We start from the raw sequence: 9882 nt of genomic DNA on the forward strand, positions 1-9882 counted from the left end.
AGCCCCAATATGTAACTTTATGCTGAGCAGCAGCAACAGCTGCCTCTGCTACCACAAGTGGTAATTACAGATGCTAATAATTACTACACTTCCACATTTCTACGTTCAGATATCAGCCTGACTGTTCCTGCTTGTACTCTCTACTCCTACTTTCTGCAGTTTTTAAACTGATTCGCTGCAAAGAAAATAGCTCCAAATATCCCCAAATGTTGTTTCAATAAAACAAGTCACGCTAAAATCACGCTTTCACTTCCTATATGTTCTTCACAATAAAGCCTCCCGTTAGTTTGGTAGCGGAAAGCTTTTATTGTGATGGAGCCGCAGCAGGAAATGGATTTACATGCCGCCAACTTTCATGCTCTGGGACGGAGCCTCAAAGTTACATGGCGCAGTAACAGGCGTTCAGGGTGCAGAGTAGGAATGATAGAGGCGCCATTGTCCCTATTAGAAGTCAGTGTAGCATCAACACGATTTAAAAGCTGGTAAAACAAAAGTAACATAGTGGAGCTTTAAAGTGAGGAGTCGGCTCTTGTGAGGGTGTTGAACTCCTCAGGGGCAGAGTACTTGTCACAGAGGACTGACCGGCCGCCTGACGGAAGCCCGCTGAGATGTCGTCGAAGGTGCGGCCCCTGGTCTCTGGCCCCTGGTCTCTGGCACCTTGAAGTAGGTGAAGACGAAGAAGCCCAGCAGCAGGACGGTGAACAAGATGAACAGTTTCTACAGGCAAGGTCACAGGCAAAGGACAACCACTGTTACACTTTTGGGTAGGGCTGGGCAATATATCAATATGATATCAATATTGTGATATGAGACTCCATATTGTCTTAGATTTGGGATATTATCATATATGGTGATATGGCATAAATGTTGTCTTTTCCTCATTTTAAAAGCTGCATTACAGCAAAGTGTTGTAACCATTGTTCTAGCTGTTCTATTATTGGCCGTTACCCACTTAGTCATTCTAATATCATTATATCCACAAAACAAGTTAGAGTACATGAGAATTAGAGTTGCAGTCCACCTGGTTATGATCAAATATATAAAAAATATACATATATTTCAGACTTGACCCTTGCGCCTCCTTACCTCAACGTACTGGAAGCCCATGCCCACTGTGAAGTTGGCAGAGCAGTTGGAGAAGCCAGCGAGTGCGATGGCTGCCGGCCGCGGGCCCTGGCTGAAGAGCTGGGCTACGATGAACCAGGGGATGGGGCCGGGGCCGATTTCAAAGAAGGCTATGAAGCAGAAGATGGCTACGATGCTGACGTAGGACATCCAACTGAACTGGTCCTGAGGAGGGCAGAAACAACAGTGATGCCTTCAGCCACTTGATATGAAGGGCTTGATTCAAATCAAAGTAGTTTGTCTTATCGATAATTACATCCTTTAAAGCAGAGGTGTCCAAACTTTTTTTTGAATGGGGGACAGATTAGATAATGTGAAAATGCCGGGGGGCCAGGTGCTTCTCACATCATATGGGTTATAAATAAAATAAAATAAAAAATCACATACAAATGTACTCTTTAAAGATTGTGTTTACCATCTGAAAACATTAGTTCTGCATGTGCTGTTCCTACTTGGTGCTTGTTGTACAAACTGTATGATAGTGCTGTCATTGTTAGGTGAAGGGAGAAAATGCAAATTGAACTTGCTTGATTAACCAATACTGTGTGGAGGAGGAGCCACATAGAGTATATTTTGAGAGACAAGCCGAGGGCCACTTAAAATCTGTCCGCGGGCCGCAATTGGCCCCCGGGCCGGACTTTGGACATGCCTGATCTAAAGTGTTTGTAATTTGGAAAGTATATATACTAGCCCTCTGAGGGGAAATTCATGCTATACTATCTATTAGAGATTCACACGGCACCAGCACAGTGTGACTTAATTTGATGCATATTTTGGCACATAATGCTGTCGTCTTACCTCCACTGTCACACACTTACCAACAATGCCAAGGCAACGGTCATGAGGACTGCTGACCCAGCCATTCCTAATAGACCAATGATCTGGAGGGACCTCCTGCCTGCACGCTCCACCACAAACAACTGGACACACAGAGAGGGAGAAATTAGCATTTTAAAATGGAGAAGTGAAATGTTTAATGTATTTTATACCTCAAATGTCAACATCTTCTTTTTTTGCCATGTTTTTAGCCGGGGGGTTCCTATCTGGAGGAAACCCCAGGGGAGCACGGGAAGAACATGCAAACTCCACACAGAAAGGCCCTTTTGACGAGCCCACCTGGGCAGTAGGCACTGAGGACATGGGGATGGGGACACATCCTCAGTGCCTACAGCATCCCAGGCGGGAATCGAACCCAGGACCTTCTTGCTGTGAGGCGACATCGCTACCACTGCGCCACCGTGCCCCTTAAATGTCAACATCTTCCTCCTTGGACTTACAGAAACCACAGTGAAGGCGGTGTTGACCACGCTGAGCCCGATGGTGGCAGAGACAGGCTGAGACACTCCTGCTCGCTCAAAGATCCCAGTGGAGTAGTAGATGACCTACAGCCGACCACAGAGACAACTTGTTTAGTTTCAGAACAAAACTGAAAGACTCAAACACGTTCTTGTGATTGTGTACATTGTCTGGCTCTCATTCATCTGGCATTGAAGTAAGATGTAACAGTTTCCAACCCTAGAGAGGCCATTTACACCTGGCATTAACATGCGTTTTCTGTCATCAGATTGCAATCTGGGTTGATTGCAGATTGCAATCTGATCACCCAAAATGGGTGTCCTCTCAATCTGCATACAGTTGCTGTATCCAGATTGAGAGGACACATTGCATTTACACTTGTGTTCAATGCGTACACAATGCGTCCCTGACCACCTCCGGAGGTGGTTTGGCCGATCAGATTGCAATCCGTCTTCAATGTGTCTTGGGGGGGCGTTTACACCTGTACTTTCAAGTGGTCAAGTACAATCTGATTGCAATCTGATGACAGAAAACGCATGTTAATGCCAGGTGTAAATGGCCTCTCTTTGTCCCGTTGACTTACAGCGTTGATTCCAGACAGCTGCTGCGAGAGCTGCAGCATGATAGTGATGAAGATGGGCTGGTGGTAGAGAGGGGGGAGCGGAACAACTCAGGGATGGTCACCTTCTTCTCCCTCATCATCTGCTGGCTCTCCTCCTTCATCTCCTGTATGGCTGCACTCACCTGCTCGCTGCCCCGCAGCTTCGCTAAGACTGGGAGCAGGGGGAAAAAGCAAAAAACAAACATAGGATTTCAACTTGGTCATAATCATAATGCCATAACACAGGTGTGTCGAACTCAATTTCATCCTGGGCCACATCAGCATTATGGTTGTCCTCAAAGGGCCGGTCGTAAATATAATGCGATATAATTGTATCTAGCCTACATATTTCATATTGCCTCTGATTCGATTATTATTGTTCATTAGTAATAACTGAATTAATAACTTAAATTAATAACTTAACTCGCTTTGAAAGCAGAATTATAGGGAAAACAATGGCAAACAGACAACTAGTAGCCTACAATTTTATTTTATTTAACAATCGCTATTTTTAGCTGTATTGCGGAGAATTGTATTGTGCAAATTTGTATTCTTTGCTAGCTCTCGCGGGCCACATAAATTGAGGTGCCGGGCCGGATTTGGCCCCAGGGCCTTGAATTTGACACATGTGTAAGGCTTAGATAGTGAGGTAATATGCAGTTGTGCGGTGGTAGCATGGAGGGGGGTGTTGCAGGACGCTGTATTACACCGTTAAGCCTTCTTGAGGTGTCGTGGGCCTAACTTAACGAAACATCGGTGAAGGAATTGTGCCCACTTGAAAACCCCAATGACATGCTTCATACTGCTGTTGGCTAGGGTAGGTAACTGGTGATTTGTGTCTTGTTTATTAGTTTGTTAGCCTGTTAGCTTGTTTTATTCTGGAATGGGCTTCTAAATGTGTTTTTCCTCGGATTTTGGCACACGGGATAGTAACATCTTGTCCTGTGTATTAATTAATAGTATTGATAATCTCAGATCTATGTATTAAAAACACAAAAATAATACACAGAATTAAATTAAACTTCCTGATATTCCTGTTCAATTATGTTTCCTGTAGACCCCCCCCCCCACATTGGCCACAAGTCCAATTCCTCAGTTTAATTGATGAGTTCACCCCTGCATGCTGACCTCATCTCTCCATCCTCTGAGGCAGCTCTCAGTGAGGCTTCTTGTCTCACAGTCTGCAGCACAGCATCCACAGCCTCTGAAAGATGGCACCGCCCTGTGTCGGGCCGAACACCAAACTGCAAACTGGGGAGGAATCCAACCCACTTGTTGTCCGGCGACCTCAAAGCGACAACAGCTGGCATGACAGGAGCCTGTGGAGACGGGCAGAACAGTTAAGGGCAGACGCTAATCTTGTGACACTTACTCCTGTGTCTGTTTTATCTGTCTTGCTTTATGTGGTCGTGCTACAACACTCATTGGTACAAATTATATTCAATTTGATTGAACTGTAAAATGCATATGAATGATCGGTGCATGAACAACATCTACCAGATAAATGAGATGATATATATGAGAAATTACCTTTGCTTATTTGATTCATTGTAGTTTGGAAACATTAACGTTTTCTCCAAAATGGTTATGGCTTCTAAGAATGAGTTTATGACTGTATAAACAACTCAATAAAGAACACTATTGATCACTACTTAAAATGTGTAGTCTTGCTGTAGTGTTGTGACCACTATACAAACAATAGTAGGCTATCTAGTAAAGCAGTAGTGTTTTGACAGCTTCTTCCACTAACAACAAGCAGCAAAACTCTGCTTGAGTACTACTGGAAACTACTGTTTTGTGACAGAACTGTCACGAGTACCACAGGAGTAGCATACTTTTTAATGCGGATGTCAGGCCTACATCCATGCTCCTACCTGGTGAATAGAAGTGATTCATTCTGCGGAGAAGTTGCAGCATCTTCTCTGACCAGACAAGCTGCTGCTCATTTGGACTGGCTGCTGCTGCAGGCAGACAACTGCTTATCTGTGAACAAGCGAGTTACTAGTCCAGAATTGTCCAAGTCAGTGGATGAGTCGACTCGACTGATAGTTACACACTGACACAACAAGAGCAAAAGCATCCCTCAGTATTTTATCGATCTCTGTTTTGCTAACGCTAGCTAGCTTCCTGCTCCAGTAATAAAATCCTTCCGGCTTCAGCTGACGTAAGACGTCTGGTCTGATCCGATTGGTCTGACCAGACGCGACTTATTGGTCGGTTCCCGCTCTGGTTTAAATGCCCCTCTCGCCGGTCCACTACAGGCATTCTACAGGACACCTGAAGGAGACAGTCGTGCGGACGTGCAAGCATCAAGTTTCAGCTCAGACGATATTTCAACGTTTATATCTGAAAAACCAACACTTTGTCATGGAGCAGGTGAGTGAGACACATGTGTAGCTGCATTTTGGACGTTTCAACACATCTAGACTAATTCAGAATCAGAACGAAGCTGCGGGCATTCTACTGTACATCTGGAGGCAGTTCGTGCAAGCAGCAAGATATATCTCGACGGTTAGACGATATTTCGACGTTTATATCTTTAAATATCAACACTTTCTCACGGAGCAGTTGCGTGATACACATGTTTAGCTGTATTTTGGGACGTTTCAACACATCTAACGCTAGACTAATTCAATTCTGGAAGTGCTCGCCCAGTATCATCGTGCAAAGTGCATGGTTTTTGATTGGAGAATATCGTCAGGTTTGTTCAAAATGCAACTTTTCCACCTGCCTCTACCAACCTTTTTGCGGCATTTTGAAGTTTTTCGGTTTTTGCAGCGTTTCTAGCAGGTTTTGTGTGCGCAATTTGAAGATGTGCATTAAACAGGTGGATGGGGGTTTTCCCCCAAAATGATAGCGGCTGCCCGCAGTGTCGGCCGGCGCCACGAGGGGGCAGTACCCGATCACTTTATTCAGCTATGTCTGTGTTTTACCAAAAGAGATGTTGACGCGTTATTTCGAATCCATGGTCACATACGTTCCAGTATATTAACCAAATTACAACCAAAACCAAAAACAATCGATTTTTAAGCATAATAATCATTGTTCCAGGCCAGTGAAGTCCCAACAACATGCAATAATATAAACAGTGTTGTGCAAGCTCACACTTCACTAGAGCTAGCTCAAAGTTCAGCTCACACAGATTATAATGAACAAGTTCACATTCATAGCTCATATTTTGAGCTTTGAGCTATAGCTCACAGTCCCCAAAAATGAGCGGCTCAGTTAATTTCAAGCTCAATTCTTACCCAGAGAAAAAGTACAGCACTGAACATGTAACAAGCAATCGTTTTTCAAACATCTTTATTTTAAAATATGAAAAAATCCAGGTGCTTTAGCCCCAAGCTTCAACAAGCAGACATTTTATCTCTCTAAAATCAAATATACAATTAATTTAAAAAAATCCAGTCCACAGTTTTTTCTACATTTTCCCCAGTCCAGGCAGCTGTTCTGTAATCCCTGTTCCAGTCCAGTAACGGCACACATGATAAGAATAGCCGTCTGGCATGGAGGCCTATCAAACACAAGAGTAAAAAAATGTAATCAAATGAAGTCAAATGAAGCATGTGCAAAAGACCAGCATAAACATGTGTGCTGTAGCGTAATGCAACCTACGATATTCTAAATTACATTTAAAATGTATTTACTTTATCTTGTGTACATATCAATATTGACATCATACTATTTAGCCTATAATATACCATTAGCCTTTTCCACTTCCCACCCAATTGACCCATTTTGTGTCTAAGATGCAAGCAAAACTCACGAGGTCCCTGCATGGCACTGGACCACCTGTGTTACACAAACTGAATGGGTGAATTGGGTGGGAAGTGAAAATGGCTAATTTATATATTCAAAGCAGACATTCAAAATGACTGTCAAGTGGACTTGCCTTTCATCTAAAAAAATCTTTTGTTCTTTGCTTGTTTCTCTTTTGAAAGATGGAGCAATGCAACAATGATGACATCCAGTGCTCCCTGGAGGAAAACATTGAGGTGGAGACTCTACAGAAATCTTCTGTCAGCGTGCCTCAAACGCCAGACTCAACGTTCTGCACACCCAAACCTGGGTCAGTCAGGAAAGTCGCTGGAAAGCCAGATGCTTCCAAAACGGAGCCCCTACGAAGGACGTCACCAAGGAGCGAAGAGAAGAATCTCAAAACCCACGATGTACTTCGTGAACCGGATGTTGCTCCTTTCAAAAATGGTAAACGGCACGCATTGTAATCTTTGTATTTTCACACACAATTTGAATTATGTTAAGTCACTAAATTAGTCTGTACATTACACTTATCCCAGCATGTTTGTTTAAAAGGCTTTTGCAGTGTTCAATAGCTCTTTTCCAACCTATCATTTGAAATGCCATTGCTTTATATGCATCTTATGTCTTATTTAGTCTTAAATGGTATTGCAGTGTATTGATGTACAACATGTTTTCAATTCATTCTTCAGAAAAATGTGAGACAGCCAAAAAACGTAAGAGAAGTGGAGAACGTGGAGAAGTCGTGGCTAGTCCGCGACTGAAGAAGAAGCGGGTTTCATTTAGTGGTCACCTGAACCAACTGAAGAAGAAGCAGGCTTCATTTAGAGGTCACCTGAACCAACTGATGAAGAAGAAGATTTCATTTAGAGGTCACCTGAACCAACTGAAGAAGAAGCAGGTTTCATTTAGAGGTCACCTGAACCAACTGAAGAAGAAGAAGATTTCATTTAGAGGTCACCTGAACCAACTGAAGAAGAAGCAGGTTTCATTTAGAGGTCACCTGATCCCAGAGTGCCTCAGACCAGCATCTGCCATTGGCCCGATAACGGTAAGATTATGAAGGAGCATTGTTGGGTTTTACCTCTCATTATCATTATTTATTTATTTATTTATATATTTATTTATGTATGTATGTATGTATGTATGTATGTATTTATTTATTTATTTATTTATTTATTTATTTATGTATTTATGTATTTATTTATTCATTTATTTTAATGGATTTTAATCTCCATAGGAATTTGAACTTGAGCATCCAGCCCTTGCCAGCAGCCCAAAGGTGAAAGGTCGGACCCCTTCTCTCAAGACTCCATCACCTGTGAAGATGTCCCCAAAAGGTACACAGCCTATAAAGCACACAGTGTCAGTGTTGTTAATTTAAAGAACTTAACATGAGTCTAATCAGCAAAGGCTTCAACTGAACTTTGTGCTCCCTACCTCCAAAACCTTAGAAATGTTTTAAAATTTTCCCATTGGAAAAATGTGCAATGCTGTAAAACGCTTGCAATTTTATATTCTGGACATACTTTATATCCAATTCAGTTATGAGAGAAAATCCTTGACTGTCAGCTGAAGTCAGTCCTGCTGTCAGTAGGGTCAAGTTATCCCTGAGTGTCATTGCACTCAACTTCCCCTTCATATCTGAGTGTTGGACATTACATATCTCTGACAACTAAAATGTGAAGCATTTCAAACCTCTCTAGGCTATACCATCTCTGTTTTTGTTGTGGAGTTCAGTTGTATTAAAATGACTGTCAAGTAGACTTGCCTTTTGATCTAAAAAATAATAATTTGTTCTTGCTTGCTTTCTAGACCCCCAGTTGAAAGATGGAACAACACAACGATGCAACAATGACAACATCCAGCGCCCCCTGGAGGAAAACATTGAGGTGGAGTCAAAGAAGGATGGTAGCCTGCTACAAAGCAAGACCACCTCACCATCCAGTGACCTATTCAGTGACCTCGTTCATATGATGAAACAAATGATCGCTCTACAGAAATCTTCTGTCAGCGTGCCTCAAACGCCAGCCTCAAGCTTCTGCACACCCAAACCTTCTGTCAGCGTGCCTCAAACGCCAGCCTCAAGCTTCTGCACACCCAAACCTGTCAGCGTGCCTCAAACGCCAGCCTCAAGGTTCTGCTCACCCAAACCCGGGTCCGTCAGCAAAGTGGCTGGAAAGCCGGTCGTTTCCACAGAAGCCAAGAGCACACCTAAAAAGGTGGAAGATGAAGCCTCTTGTGGAATCGCTGCGATTGAGGGCAATGCCGAAGATGAAAACAACAGCGTGGTGACTCCGAACTCGGCGAAGAAGCCGAGGAAGTCCGTCCAAGTTCCTACTTCTGAGAAGACTGGACTCGTCGTCGCAGAAGAGAACAAGCCAACTGAACAGCCTGCCGAATCTGAAGCAACTTCAACACCCCAGAGAAGACGTCATGCAACCGCCCAGAGGTGCACAGTGAGTGAGGTGGTTGAGCAAATCTCTGCTGAAAAGCCCCGGACTCCCACCAGGAGGAGCAAGAGAGCCACCCCCATCACACCTGCTCTGACTAAGGGACAAGACGAGGTCACTGAGATCCAGCCAGATGCTTCCAAAACGGAGGCCCTACGAAGGACGTCGCCAAGGAGCATAGAGAAGAATCTCACAACCCAGGATGGACTTCGTGAACCGGATGTTGCTCCTTTCAAAAATGGTAAACGGCACGCATTGTAATCGTTGTATTTCCACACACAATTTGAATTCTGTTAAGTGAGTTAACTCAATTAGTCTGTGCGTTACACGTATCCTAGCATGTTTGTTTCAAAGGCTTTTGCCGTGTTCAATAGCTCTTTTCCAACCTAGCATTTGAAATGCCATTGCTTTTATATGTATCCTATGTCTTATTTAGTCTTAAATGGTATTGCAGTGTATTGATGTACAATTATGTTTTCAATTCATTCTTCAGAACAATTTGAGACATCCAAAAAACGTAAGAGAAGCGGAGAACTTGGGGCAAGTCCGCAACTGAAGAAGCGGCTTTCATTTGGAGGTCACCTGAGCCCAGAGTTGCCTGACAAACGTCTGCCTCCTGACTCTCCATCACGCAAAGGGGCCGCTCCA

At 43.4% G+C, this 9882-nt stretch overlaps 1 pseudogene across 1 annotated transcript; it reads right to left on the reverse strand.

Moving 5' to 3' along the window:
* Positions 1–435: 435 nt before the first annotated feature.
* On the reverse strand, positions 436–4888 carry LOC310799033 (solute carrier family 2, facilitated glucose transporter member 1-like; annotated as a pseudogene). Its single transcript, XR_014553986.1, has 7 exons — positions 4883–4888; positions 4137–4341; positions 3005–3194; positions 2403–2507; positions 1944–2045; positions 1087–1290; positions 436–717 (listed from the first exon to the last, which is right to left on the reverse strand). The product of XR_014553986.1 is annotated as a solute carrier family 2, facilitated glucose transporter member 1-like (transcript).
* Positions 4889–9882: the final 4994 nt, after the last annotated feature.

The sequence above is a fragment of the Poromitra crassiceps genome, assembly GCF_964638095.1.
Source record: "Poromitra crassiceps genome assembly, chromosome: 27".
Classification (NCBI taxonomy): domain Eukaryota; kingdom Metazoa; phylum Chordata; class Actinopteri; order Beryciformes; family Melamphaidae; genus Poromitra; species Poromitra crassiceps.